Source organism: Leptodactylus fuscus, chromosome 7 (assembly GCF_031893055.1).
Source record: "Leptodactylus fuscus isolate aLepFus1 chromosome 7, aLepFus1.hap2, whole genome shotgun sequence".
Taxonomy (NCBI): domain Eukaryota; kingdom Metazoa; phylum Chordata; class Amphibia; order Anura; family Leptodactylidae; genus Leptodactylus; species Leptodactylus fuscus.
This window is the reverse complement of record NC_134271.1, coordinates 78,813,761-78,827,588: the sequence shown is the minus strand read 5'-3', so window position 1 is coordinate 78,827,588 and position 13,828 is coordinate 78,813,761.

Below are 13,828 nucleotides of genomic sequence, written 5' to 3'. Positions count from 1 at the left end.
ATTTTAATTTTTGCACTATGTGTATATATATATATATATATATATATACATACACACATATATATACTAGCCTCTGCCCGCGACATCGTCTGTATGTTGTTGTAGTCGATGATCCGCCTATATTCAGCAAATTGCTGCCATTGATGATTCACCTGCTCTGGTGTTTCGTAGCTCTCAAGTTCACCTGCTGATGAACTTGTTCCTTGCACCGAGCCTGTGATTGTTCGGGCATCTCAGCAGCTTGTTGGGACGCCATATAATGAGCATGTATGTAGTTGGTGTCAATGGGTCACCTGCTTCGGCGTTTCCGTTGCTCTCAAACTGTCCTGCTGCTGAACTTGTACCTCGCACCATGCCTGTGATTGTTCCGGCATCTCAGCAGCTCGCTGGGACGCCATATAATGAGCGTGTTGGTTGGCGCCGATGATCCGCCTGCTTTTGGTTGCTCTAAGAGCAGCTTGACACCTAGCTTACTCATTCCTCCTCATCTCTGCTTGAGAAGAACTCAGTTGATTTCTGGCTACCTTCATAGCTCTCATTTTTTAAAAAATTTTGCAACAAATTAGATCTTTTTCACGGCATGTTTAAAATCGGGAAACTGGCAATTTGGATTAAAGGGGTTTTCCCATCTCAATGTCTCAGCTGCCTAGAAGACACAGAACACTTATGCAGATCAGATAATATGCAGATGCTTGAAAAGAATGGACTCCGTGTTATCTGTGAGTTTACATAGAGAGATAACAGAGCATGCCTTATCAGCAATTAGCTGAGCTAGTGCTGCTGGCAAGAGCAGTTTAATATAGTATATGAACATAAATTGCTAACAGTTGTGAAGCCATGTCATTTACCAGGATAAAAATATTTGCATATGACAAAAATGGCAATATTTTGGGCAATGGAGGCATCTACTCACAAGGAAAGAACACCATATGATTTAGATGACCCTGACCTATCTATCTATGGGGTTGATATGATGGGCTCTGGAGACAGACGTCTTTAATAATGAAGTTTCTGACTGACATAAGATGCACTTAAATGATTAAAGTGGCTCTATCAGTAAAATTTTGCTGTATGAGCCCCACATATGCGTGAATAGCCTTTAAAAAGGCTATTCAGGCACTGCCCCATTTTTGTTGTAGTTCTAAGTATCCCTTAGAACTATGCGAGCATGCGCAGTACGCTCGCGAACGTCTTCACTCCAAAAGAACAGCAGATGAAGGCGGAGAAGAGACAGGACAGGAGGACATCGCTGGAAGAAGAAAGAAGAGGAAGGTGGGACCGAAGATGACGTCGGATCGTGCACGACTGCCCCCTGTGCATGCAAATGTATGATTTACATATATGTTTTTATAGTTTTATTTTAAAACGAGAGTCCCTTTAAGCGGAGGAGCGGAATAACAGCATCGCTTCTGCCGCTGCTGGCTTCATGCAGGGCAGAAGCATAGCAATGTTGCAGGCATCTGTGCTGGCATCTGTGCCGGCGTCTGTGCATCTGTGCCGGCGTCTACACTCCCCGGCATCCGCCTCTCTATTACAGCGGATGCCGGGTCTGTATTCACATATGCAAAGCCAAGTGGCGAGATGCTGCTGGCCCTGCATGCACGCTCATACATAGTGAGACCAGTCTAGCCTTCACAATGCAAATACAGACCCGGCATCCGCTGTAATAGAGAGAGGCGGATGTCGGGTCTGTATTCGCATTGTGAAGTCTAGACTGGTTTATGAGCGCGCACGCAGGGCCAGCGGCATCTTGCCGCTTGGCTTTGCATATGTGACCTCGCCCACCAATGACGCAACAAAGCCGGAATACAGAAGATTTTACAACAACGAAGACTGGTGAGTATACGACGTGGGAATACCCCTTTAATAAGCCGACTACGCTTTCCTGATATGTGCCCAGTGGTAGAGATACCAGTGCCGTGCGTTTCGGCACCGAAATCTCCCCACTGTCAGAAGGGTGTTCTTCATAGCTCAGCATCATCGCTGGGCTGTAAGAAACACCTTCCCCAACAGTACTTGTCCTTAGACTTGTACTGGGGAGGCATTCCTTACAGCTCAGCGTCAACGCCGGGTGTTAAGGAAGGCTCCCTCTGACAGCACAATGCTATGTTAGAATAACAACAGCCATTCCAGCAGGTCTGCGGCAGCAAAAATCACCCGATTTCAGGTGTTCAGAACATAATGTGAAGGCGGCCTTATGGGAATAGACAGAATTATGGAAGAGTTGGATGTGTCATTTGAACTGTGACTGACAGACCCCATTGAGGATTTCTGTTAAGGAACTAGGCATTTTACAAGACAAAATAGTCCAGCTTAGCTAATGTAGTCTATGGGGGACTACGTCTGTAGATGTGCACTCATGTACATGTGCAGCATCTTTCTCATGGTGGCCTACCGCACTGAGCCCTCAGTAGTGGTGACAGTGTTCTGTAGGTCCCAGGAAAGAGAAGGATCACCTACTTATTCTACAAAGGAAATGGCAAATCTGGGAGTTATGTGGAATATATTATTGTGCATATTGTTCCTAATTAAAGGGTCACTTCTATCCCCTCTGTATTCTGATGGACACATGGCACTTGATGGCTGTGTCTGTGTCACTAGGACCTTTGCTCTGGCCAGCGCTGATAATCATTTACAGAATAGTAGAAAGGGGAACAAAGTCCTTTCATCCAGAAGTCACCATGTACACCCATGTACCCCCCTTCCTTGTTGATGATAGACATGATCATTGCATGTGTAGAATAGTAGAGATGAGCGAACAGTGTTCTATCGAACTCATGTTCGATCGGATATTAGGCTGTTCGGCATGTTCGAATCGAATCGAACACCGCGTGGTAAAGTGCGCCATTACTCGATTCCCCTCCCACCTTCCCTGGCGCCTTTTTTGCTCCAATAACAGCGCAGGGTAGGTGGGACAGGAACTACGACACCGGTGACGTTGAAAAAAGTAGGCAAAACCCATTGGCTGCCGAAAACATGTGACCTCTAATTTAAAAGAACAGCGCCGCCCAGGTTCGCGTCATTCTGAGCTTGCAATTCACCGAGGACGGAGGTTTCCGTCCAGCTAGCTAGGGCTTAGATTCTGGGTAGGCAGGGACAGGCTAGGATAGGAAGGAGAAGACAACCAACAGCTCTTGTAAGAGCTAAATTCCAGGGAGAAGCTTGTCAGTGTAACGTGGCACTGACGGGCTCAATCGCCGCAACCCAGCTTTCCCAGGATCCTGAATGGAATACACTGTCAGTGTATTCCCGTATACCCGATATATACCCCGATACCCGTTCCAACGGTGTGCCCCCCCACCTTCACCCCAGAAATACCCTGCAAGTCCCCTAGCAATAGAATTGGGGCTATATACACCCACAATTTTTACTACTGGTATACAGTGCCATTGTCTGACTGGGAATTCAAAGAATATATTGGGAATACAAATACCCTCATTTCTTGCTACTGCCATATAGTGCCAGTGTCTGACTGGGAATTCAAAGAATATATTGGGGTTACGTGCACCCACAATTTTTACTACTGGTATACAGTGCCATTGTCTGACTGGGAATTCAAAGAATATATTGGGAATACAAATACCCTCATTTCTTGCTACTGCCATATAGTGCCAGTTTCTGACTGGTAATTCAAAGAATATATTGGGGTTACGTGCACCCACAATTTTTACTACTGGTATACAGTGCCATTGTCTGACTGGGAATTCAAAGAATATATTGGGAATACAAATACCCTCATTTCTTGCTACTGCCATATAGTGCCAGTGTCTGACTGGGAATTCAAAGAATATATTGGGGTTACGTGCACCCACAATTTTTACTACTGGTATACAGTGCCATTGTCTGACTGGGAATTCAAAGAATATATTGGGAATACAAATACCCTCATTTCTTGCTACTGCCATATAGTGCCAGTGTCTGACTGGGAATTCAAAGAATATATTGGGGTTACGTGCACCCACAATTTTTACTACTGGTATACAGTGCCATTGTCTGACTGGGAATTCAAAGAATATATTGGGAATACAAATACCCTCATTTCTTGCTACTGCCATATAGTGCCAGTGTCTGACTGGTAATTCAAAGAATATATTGGGGTTACGTGCACCCACAATTTTTACTACTGGTATACAGTGCCATTGTCTGACTGGGAATTCAAAGAATATATTGGGAATACAAATACCCTCATTTCTTGCTACTGCCATATAGTGCCAGTGTCTGACTGGGAATTCAAAGAATATATTGGGGTTACGTGCACCCACAATTTTTACTACTGGTATACAGTGCCATTGTCTGACTGGGAATTCAAAGAATATATTGGGGTTATAAATACCCTCATTTCTTGCTACTGCCATATAGTGCCAGTTTCTGACTGGTAATTCAAAGAATATATTGGGGTTACGTGCACCCACAATTTTTACTACTGGTATACAGTGCCATTGTCTGACTGGGAATTCAAAGAGTATATTGGGAATACAAATACCCTCATTTCTTGCTACTGCCATATAGTGCCAGTTTCTGACTGGTAATTCAAAGAATATATTGGGGTTACGTGCACCCACAATTTTTACTACTGGTATACAGTGCCATTGTCTGACTGGGAATTCAAAGAATATATTGGGGTTATAAATACCCTCATTTCTTGCTACTGCCATATAGTGCCAGTTTCTGACTGGTAATTCAAAGAATATATTGGGGTTACGTGCACCCACAATTTTTACTACTGGTATACAGTGCCATTGTCTGACTGGGAATTCAAAGAATATATTGGGGTTATAAATACCCTCATTTCTTGCTACTGCCATATAGTGCCAGTTTCTGACTGGTAATTCAAAGAATATATTGGGGTTACGTGCACCCACAATTTTTACTACTGGTATACAGTGCCATTGTCTGACTGGGAATTCAAAGAGTATATTGGGAATACAAATACCCTCATTTCTTGCTACTGCCATATAGTGCCAGTTTCTGACTGGTAATTCAAAGAATATATTGGGGTTACGTGCACCCACAATTTTTACTACTGGTATACAGTGCCATTGTCTGACTGGGAATTCAAAGAATATATTGGGGTTATAAATACCCTCATTTCTTGCTACTGCCATATAGTGCCAGTGTCTGACTGGGAATTCAAAGAATATATTGGGGTTACGTGCACCCACAATTTTTACTACTGGTATACAGTGCCAATTTCTAACTAGGAATTCAAAATGCGCAAGGCTCCCGGAAAGGGACGTGGACGAGGCCGTGGGCGAGGTCGGGGGAATGGTTCTGGGGAGCAAGGTAGCAGTGAAGCCACAGGGCGTCCCGTGCCTACTCCTGTGGGGCAGCAAGCATTGCGCCACTCCACAGTGCCAGGGTTGCTTGCCACATTAACTAAACTGCAGGGTACAAACCTTAGTAGGCCCGAGAACCAGGAACAGGTCTTGCAATGGCTGTCAGAGAACGCTTACAGCACATTGTCCAGCAGCCAGTCAGACTCTGCCTCCTCTCCTCCTATTACCCAACAGTCTTGTCTTCCTTCCTCCCAAAATTCCGAAGCTTTACAGAACAATAACCCAAACTGTCCCTGCTCCCCAGAGCTGTTCTCCGCTCCTTTCATTGTCCCTCAACCTGCCTCTCCACGTCACGATTCCACGAACCTAACAGAGGAGCATCTGTGTCCAGATGCTCAAACACTAGAGTCTCCTCCATCTCCGTTCGATTTGGTGGTGGATGACCAGCAACCCACCCTCATCGACGATGATGTGACGCAGTTGCCGTCAGGGCATCCAGTTGACCGGCGCATTGTGCGGGAGGAGGAGATGAGACAGGAGTTGGAAGAGGAAGTGGTGGATGATGAGGACACTGACCCGACCTGGACAGGGGGGATGTCAAGCGGGGAAAGTAGTGTGGATGTTGAGGCAGGTGCAGCACCAAAAAGGGTAGCTAGAGGCAGAGGCAGAGGTCAGCAGCTTAGGCGAAGCCAGGCCACACCCGTAATCTCCCAAGATGTTCCAGTTCGTACCCAGCCCCGAAAAACTCCCACCTCGAGGGCACGTTTCTCGAAGGTGTGGAGTTTTTTCAAGGAATGCGCCGAGGACAGATATAGTGTTGTCTGCACAATTTGCCTCTCGAAATTGATTAGGGGCTCTGAGAAGAGCAACCTGTCCACCACTTCAATGCGCCGTCATTTGGAATCCAAGCACTGGAATCAGTGGCAGGCAGCAACGGCAGGACAAAGGCCGCCTGCCGTTCACGCCACTGCCACTGCCTCTGCCACTGCCTCTGCCTCTGCCACTGCCACTGCTGACTGTGCTGGCGATGCACTCCAGAGGACGAGCCAGGACACCACTTCATCTGCCTCCGCCACTTTGTTGACTTCTACCTCATCCTCCCCTGGTCCTGTCTTATCTCCTTCTCCTGCACCATCAAAGGCACCATCAGGCGTTTCTTTACAACAACCCACCATCTCTCAGACATTGGAGCGGCGGCAGAAATACACTGCTAACCACCCACACGCGCAAGCCTTGAACGCCAACATCGCTAAACTGCTGGCCCAGGAGATGTTGGCGTTCCGGCTTGTTGAAACTCCCGCCTTCCTGGACCTGATGGCAACTGCGGCACCTCGCTATGCCGTCCCTAGCCGTCACTACTTCTCCCGGTGTGCCGTCCCCGCCTTGCACCAGCACGTGTCACTCAACATCAGGCGGGCCCTTAGTTCCGCGCTTTGCACAAAGGTCCACTTGACCACCGACGCGTGGACAAGTGCATGCGGACAGGGACGCTACATTTCACTGACGGCACACTGGGTGAATGTAGTTGAGGCTGGGACTGCTTCCCAAACTGGCCCGGTGTACCTCGTCTCCCCGCCTAACATTCCTGGCAGGGACACGAGAAGAACACCCCCCTCCTCCTCCTCCTCTACCGGCTCCTCCTCCGCCACCGCCTCCTCCTCCGCCACCGCCTCTTCCTCCGCTGTTAGATTGACCCCAGCTACGAGTTGGAAACGTTGCAGCACTGGCGTTGGTAGACGTCAGCAGGCTGTGCTGAAGCTGATCAGCTTGGGGGACAGACAGCACACTGCCTCCGAGGTGAGGGATGCCCTCCTCGATGAGACGGCAATATGGTTTGAGCCGCTGCACCTGGGCCCAGGCATGGTCGTTTGTGATAACGGCCGGAACCTGGTAGCAGCTCTGGAGCTTGCCGGACTCCAACATGTTCCATGCCTGGCCCACGTCTTCAACCTAGTGGTGCAACGTTTCCTAAAGAGCTACCCCAATGTTCCAGAGCTACTGGTGAAAGTGCGGCGCATGTGCGCCCACTTTCGCAAGTCGACAGTAGCCGCTGCTAGCTTAAAATCTCTCCAGCAACGCCTGCATGTGCCACAACACCGGCTTTTGTGCGACGTCCCCACACGCTGGAACTCAACGTTTCAGATGTTGAATAGAGTGGTTGAGCAGCAGAGACCTTTGATGGAATACCAGCTACAAAACCCTAGGGTGCCACAAAGTCAGCTGCCTCAGTTTCACATCCATGAGTGGCCATGGATGAGAGACCTTTGTGACATCCTACGGGTCTTTGAGGAGTCCACAAGGAGGGTGAGCTCTGAGGATGCGATGGTGAGCCTTACAATCCCGCTCTTGTGTGTTCTGAGAGAATCCCTGATTGACATCAGGGATAACTCAGATCACACAGAGGAGTTAGGGATAGCATCCGATCCGTCACAGCTGGAGAGTAGGTCCACACATCTGTCCGCTTCACTGCGTTTAATGGAGGAGGAGGAGGAGGAGGAAGAAGAGTTGTCCGATGATGTGATGGTGATACAGGAGGCTTCCGGGCAACTTCGAATCGTCCCATTGTTGCAGCGCGGATGGGTAGACATGGAGGATGAGGAGGAAATGGAGATTGAACTTTCCGGTGGGGCCAGAGGAGTCATGCCAACTAACACTGTGGCAGACATGGCTGAGTTCATGTTGGGGTGCTTTACAACCGACAAGCGTATTGTCAAAATCATGGAGGACAACCAGTACTGGATCTTTGCTATCCTTGACCCCCGGTATAAAAACAACATCTCGTCTTTTATTCCGGTAGAGGGGAGGGCCAATCGCATCAATGCTTGCCACAGGCAATTGGTGCAGAATATGATGGAGATGTTTCCAGCATGTGACGTTGGCGGCAGGGAGGGCAGTTCCTCCAGTAGGCAACCAAGTTCTCACCGGTCCACACAAACGAGGGGCACACTGTCTAAGGTCTGGGACACCTTGATGGCACCCCCTCGCCAAAGTGCCGCCACGGAGGGTCCTAGTGTCACCAGGCGTGAGAAGTATAGGCGCATGTTGCGGGAATACCTTTCCGACCACAGCCCTGTCCTCTCCGACCCCTCTGCGCCCTACACGTATTGGGTGTCGAAGTTGGACCTGTGGCTTGAACTTGCCCTATATGCCTTGGAGGTGCTGTCCTGTCCTGCCGCCAGCGTCCTATCTGAGAGGGTGTTCAGTGCAGCCGGTGGCATCATCACTGACAAGCGCACCCGTCTGTCAGCTGAGAGTGCCGACCGGCTCACTTTGATAAAAATGAACCACCACTGGATAGAGCCTTCATTTTTGTGCCCACCTGTGTAAAGCACCCCAACATGAAACTCCATGTCTGTACTCAACCTCTCCAATTCCTCCGCATCCTCATACTCATCCACCATAAGCGTTGCACAATTCTGCTAATACTAGGCTCCCTCCAACATGATTTCCCCCAACTCTGCTGGTTAGAGGCTCCCTCCACCCTGATTTCCACCAACTCTGCTGGTTAGAGGCTCCCTCCACCCTGCTTTCCCACAACTCTGCTGGTTAGAGGCTCCTTCCACCATGAATTTGCCCAAACTGGGCTGTTTAGAGGCTCCCTCCACCATGAATTGGTCCAAACTGGGCTGGTTAGAGGCTCCCTCCACCATTAATTGGTCCAAACTGGGCTGGTTAGAGGCTCCCTTCACCATGAATTTGCCCAAACTGGGCTGTTTAGAGGCTCCCTCCACCATGAATTTGCCCAAACTGGGCTGTTTAGAGGCTCCCTCCACCATGAATTGGTCCAAACTGGGTTTTTTAGAGGCTCCCTCCACCATGAATTGGTCCAAACTGGGCTGGTTAGAGGCTCCCTCCACCATGAATTTGCCCAAACTGGGCTGGTTAGAGGCTCCCTCCACCATGAATTGGTCCAAACGGGTTTTTAGAGGCTCCCTTCACCATGAATTGGTCCAAACTTGGCTGTTTAGAGGCTCCCTCCACCATGAATTGGTCCAAACTGGGTTTTTTAGAGGCTCCCTCCACCATGAATTTGCCCAAACTGGGCTGTTTAGAGGCTCCCTCCACCATGAATTTGCCCAAACTGGGCTGGTTAGAGGCTCCCTCCACCATGAATTGGTCCAAACTGGGGTTTTTAGAGGCTCCCTCCACCATGAATTGGTCCAAACTTGGCTGTTTAGAGGCTCCCTCCACCATGAATTGGTCCAAACTGGGGTGGTTAGAGGCTCCCTCCACCATTAATTGGTCCAAACTGGGCTGGTTAGAGGCTCCCTCCACCATTAATTGGTCCAAACTGGGCTGGTTAGAGGCTCCCTCCACCATGAATTGGTCCAAACTGGGTTTTTTAGAGGCTCCCTCCACCATGAATTTGCCCAAACTGGGCTGTTTAGAGGCTCCCTCCACCATGAATTGGTCCAAACTGGGCTGGTTAGAGGCTCCCTCCACCATGAATTTCCCAAAACTTGGCTGTTTAGAGGCTCCCTCCACCATTAATTGGTCCAAACTGGGCTGGTTAGAGGCTCCCTCCACCATGAATTGGTCCAAACTGGGGTTTTTAGAGGCTCCCTCCACCATGAATTGGTCCAAACTTGGCTGTTTAGAGGCTCCCTCCACCATGAATTGGTCCAAACTGGGGTGGTTAGAGGCTCCCTCCACCATTAATTGGTCCAAACTGGGCTGGTTAGAGGCTCCCTCCACCATTAATTGGTCCAAACTGGGCTGGTTAGAGGCTCCCTCCACCATGAATTTGCCCAAACTGGGCTGTTTAGAGGCTCCCTCCACCATGAATTTGCCCAAACTGGACTGGTTAGAGGCTCCCTCCACCATGAATTGGTCCAAACGGGTTTTTAGAGGCTCCCTTCACCATGAATTGGTCCAAACTTGGCTGTTTAGAGGCTCCCTCCACCATGAATTGGTCCAAACTGGGGTGGTTAGAGGCTCCCTCCACCATTAATTGGTCCAAACTGGGCTGGTTAGAGGCTCCCTCCACCATTAATTGGTCCAAACTGGGCTGGTTAGAGGCTCCCTCCACCATGAATTGGTCCAAACTGGGGTTTTTAGAGGCTCCCTCCACCATGAATTGGTCCAAACTTGGCTGTTTAGAGGCTCCCTCCACCATTAATTGGTCCAAACTGGGCTGGTTAGAGGCTCCCTCCACCATGAATTGGTCCAAACTGGGTTTTTTAGAGGCTCCCTCCACCATGAATTTGCCCAAACTGGGCTGTTTAGAGGCTCCCTCCACCATGAATTGGTCCAAACTGGGTTTTTTAGAGGCTCCCTCCACCATGAATTGGTCCAAACTGGGCTGGTTAGAGGCTCCCTCCACCATGAATTGGTCCAAACTGGGGTTTTTAGAGGCTCCCTCCACCATGAATTGGTCCAAACTTGGCTGTTTAGAGGCTCCCTCCACCATGAATTGGTCCAAACTGGGGTGGTTAGAGGCTCCCTCCACCATTAATTGGTCCAAACTGGGCTGGTTAGAGGCTCCCTCCACCATTAATTGGTCCAAACTGGGCTGGTTAGAGGCTCCCTCCACCATGAATTTGCCCAAACTGGGCTGTTTAGAGGCTCCCTCCACCATGAATTTGCCCAAACTGGGCTGGTTAGAGGCTCCCTCCACCATGAATTGGTCCAAACGGGTTTTTAGAGGCTCCCTTCACCATGAATTGGTCCAAACTTGGCTGTTTAGAGGCTCCCTCCACCATGAATTGGTCCAAACTGGGGTGGTTAGAGGCTCCCTCCACCATTAATTGGTCCAAACTGGGCTGGTTAGAGGCTCCCTCCACCATTAATTGGTCCAAACTGGGCTGGTTAGAGGCTCCCTCCACCATGAATTGGTCCAAACTGGGGTTTTTAGAGGCTCCCTCCACCATGAATTGGTCCAAACTTGGCTGTTTAGAGGCTCCCTCCACCATTAATTGGTCCAAACTGGGCTGGTTAGAGGCTCCCTCCACCATGAATTGGTCCAAACTGGGTTTTTTAGAGGCTCCCTCCACCATGAATTTGCCCAAACTGGGCTGTTTAGAGGCTCCCTCCACCATGAATTGGTCCAAACTGGGTTTTTTAGAGGCTCCCTCCACCATGAATTGGTCCAAACTGGGCTGGTTAGAGGCTCCCTCCACCATGAATTGGTCCAAACTGGGGTGGTTAGAGGCTCCCTCCACCATTAATTGGTCCAAACTGGGCTGGTTAGAGGCTCCCTCCACCATTAATTGGTCCAAACTGGGCTGGTTAGAGGCTCCCTCCACCATTAATTGGTCCAAACTGGGCTGGTTAGAGGCTCCCTCCACCATGAATTTGCCCAAACTGGGCTGTTTAGAGGCTCCCTCCACCATGAATTTGCCCAAACTGGGCTGGTTAGAGGCTCCCTCCACCATGAATTGGTCCAAACTGGGGTTTTTAGAGGCTCCCTCCACCATGAATTGGTCCAAACTTGGCTGTTTAGAGGCTCCCTCCACCATTAATTGGTCCAAACTGGGCTGGTTAGAGGCTCCCTCCACCATGAATTGGTCCAAACTGGGTTTTTTAGAGGCTCCCTCCACCATGAATTTGCCCAAACTGGGCTGTTTAGAGGCTCCCTCCACCATGAATTGGTCCAAACTGGGGTGGTTAGAGGCTCCCTCCACCATTAATTGGTCCAAACTGGGCTGGTTAGAGGCTCCCTCCACCATTAATTGGTCCAAACTGGGCTGGTTAGAGGCTCCCTCCACCATGAATTTGCCCAAACTGGGCTGGTTAGAGGCTCCCTCCACCATGAATTGGTCCAAACTGGGTTTTTTAGAGGCTCCCTCCACCATGAATTTGCCCAAACTGGGCTGGTTAGAGGCTCCCTCCACCATGAATTGGTCCAAACTGGGGTTTTTAGAGGCTCCCTCCACCATGAATTTGCCCAAACTCTGCTGGTTAGAGGCTCAATCCACCCTGATTTTCAAAACAAATGTTGGTGCCAACCTCAACTTACTACAAGGGCCAAATTCACTGCTGGTGACAAGCTCTCCTCACTGCAAGTGCCAAATACACATGTTTCAAGGTGTTTTCCTACTGTCAGAGAGGTGGTATTGAGTGTGTAAAGTGTGTAGTTGTTAGGCTGTGATGTTGGGGTAATAGAGGGTCTTTGGTGTGTTAGATGCCCCCAGACATGCTTCCCCTGCTGTCCCAGTGTCATTCCAGAGGTGTTGGCATCATTTCCTGGGGTGTCATAGTGGACTTGGTGACCCTCCAGACACGGATTTGGGTTTCCCCCTTAACGAGTATCTGTTCCCCATAGACTATAATGGGGTTCGAAACCCGTTCGAACACACGAACATTGAGCGGCTGTTCGAATCGAATTTCGAACCTCGAACATTTTAGTGTTCGCTCATCTCTATAGAATAGGTGACTTTGATATGACCCTGCTGCTCACCATCCTCTGTTAGGCCCTATTCAGACAACAGAGTTTCTTGGATGTGTAGTGTCTGTGGTCTGTGACATACTGTACTGTCTTTATGGATTGGACACACAGATCCCTCTTGACCATTAATATGAGTGGGTCTGTGAAAAAAATTATAACAAACAGGATAGGAATCAGCTATGAAAAACATGGTCGAGAATTGGCAACATCATGTGAATATATCCTATGGCTACATTCTGATGACCCAGGTGCAAAATGACCGGGAAAAACCTAAATTTTTCATAGCCGTCTTGCACACAAGTATGAGTGTATGGAGGGATCCGTGAAAACAGGCAAAAATAGGACATGACTTATATTTTGACTATTATGGTCTGTGACAAAGGACCATCAAAATAACGGTTATGTGAATAGCCCCTATTCACTGACATTGAATTCATTGCTGCCGTGTGACGTTCTTTAAAAAAACCAGATGTCACATGTCCATTAAATACTGTTGTGTGAATGCAGCTTTAGTGGAATCATATCATAGACATGTCTTGTGCTGAGATTAATGACTTTTATTCATGTCTTTACATCAGGTTTCCTGCAACTTCTTGACAATGGCTGCAGTCAGGCATGTTGCCTGCTGCTCCGTATGCTGAACTTGGGACAGTTTTTTCAGGGGTAAGTTTCTCCAGAGTCAGAATAAACCCATTGGGTGGAATTTATCAACCCCTCTATGTCAGTTTTCTGTGAATGGTGGCGGAGAGCAAGGTGGGCAGGGATGCCTCAACCTGACATATTTATTTTACGGACACCGACGCTAGTGTGAACGCCTCCTTTCACATATCCCAATAGAAACAGTTTTTTTTAAAAGATTCATCGCCAGTCTGTTAAATCATAGAATATGAAAGCATTGAATAAGCACTAAGACTTTCACTGTCTCTCATATACACATGCAAGGGCCACTCAATAAAGTCGCCCATCTACCTGCTTATTGAAGAAAACATCTTCGTAGGCCTCATTCACAAGTCCACATCTGCTCATATATGGGTGGTGTGTTATGCGTTGTTGATCCGCTTTTCACGGTTTTTATTTAATTTGGTTTAATTATATTTTGTATAAATCTGTGAAATGGATGATACACAGATGTCATCCGTTTTTTTTTTGTTTTTTTTTTACTCAA